We start from the raw sequence: 1,549 nt of genomic DNA, 5'->3' as shown, positions 1-1,549 counted from the left end.
CTCCTTTTACCTGTCACTACAGATGGTCTGTTTATGTTTTGATCAAGAGCCTTTTTTTGGGCAGCTGAAGAGGAGAAGTCTATCTTATGGCCAACCTCTGACTGTATCTTGGTCACATTACACAGCAAAACCCAGTATGCAGGTTCATCTGTATCAGTCCTTGTGCCATGGATCAACACTGTTGCTTCTACATTAAACAGAAGAGAAGCGACGTGGGTGCAGGTCTCTGCGACTCTGGCCATACAGGTGCAGTGGGCGGCTTCAACCTTCCTTGCTCACAGTGACCCAGGGCTGCAATGCTGGTTCATTCAGTCTTTGAGTGCAGGACCTGAAACACACAGGCAAAGTTAATTTAAAGACAAGAACCATGAGCCAAGGCCAACGTATGTGTTTTATCTACTTTATCATAAATGTAACAAAGTGTTTAGAAAGTTAGCACATACATGTAATTTTTCATTTTTTTATGCGTCCATCTATAGAACGCTGCAGGTTATATTCTAAATCTGCCTGTTCTCTGTCAGAAACCTGCCAGCAGAAAATGAACCTAAAGTATGTAATGCAGGCATGTCATCACTTTAGAGATGGAGAAAGCATAAAGTGACAATTATGAATCACTTAATATGATAAGGAGATTCTGCAGGTCATTAATCAATGTATAAAACTAAAATAAAATGTATTTTTAGTGACACAAGATACAAATATGGAAGCAAGATGTATAATTAGAATTATTTATAATAAATATGAGTAAATTATTGCAATTTCTTTAACCATAAAGAATAACTAAATCCTTCAGGACAATGTCACATCAATGCATTGAACTCGCTATGTTATCCACCTAACAGCCTCCACATGTTCTCACTGTAATTTCCCCCTCATGAATGAATTTATGCTGCACTAATCTGAATGTTTGCAGGGAAATCAAACGCATTTCACTCACAGTACTCAAGCTGACTTACCTTTGTTTGAATGACGACTTGTACGCGTTGACTCCACAGACAAGGTACGAAAATATGTCAGGCTATGTCAATAGCGGTAGGTCTTCAGGGTTTCTACTCCACGGCCGTATTTCATACAGGTCCACATTTCCAATGCACACTATTTTCTGCGAGTACCGCTGCTTCGCCTCTGAACGAAATCGGTCTGTATACAGTTCATTCTCTTTTGAGCTGCTTTTAAGCATCTTGTAATCATCGTTCCAACACAGTGTGTTTGTTTTGATTTGTAGACCCCGAAAATGGTGCCGCGCTCCCACAATGCATTACGGCGTGACGTCAACTCCAAAGCCCTATATTGTACAGTAGATCATACAATAATATATACAGAGAAAAACCCAACAATCATATGACCCCTATGAGCAAGTACTTTGGCGTCAGTGGGAAGGAAAAACTTCCTTTTGACAGGAAGAAACCTCCGCCAGAACCAGGTTGGGGTGAGAGAAGGAAGACAGGATAAAGACATGCTGTGGAAGAGAGACAGAGAATAATAACAGACATGATTAAATGCAGAGAGGTCTATTAACACATAGTGAGTAAGAAAGGTGACTGGAAAG

Source organism: Pundamilia nyererei, unplaced genomic scaffold, assembly GCF_000239375.1.
Source record: "Pundamilia nyererei isolate P.nyererei 1_Seehausen unplaced genomic scaffold, PunNye1.0 scaffold00427, whole genome shotgun sequence".
In the NCBI taxonomy this organism is placed as follows: Eukaryota; Metazoa; Chordata; class Actinopteri; order Cichliformes; family Cichlidae; genus Pundamilia; species Pundamilia nyererei.
Note: the sequence above shows the minus strand (reverse complement) of the source record.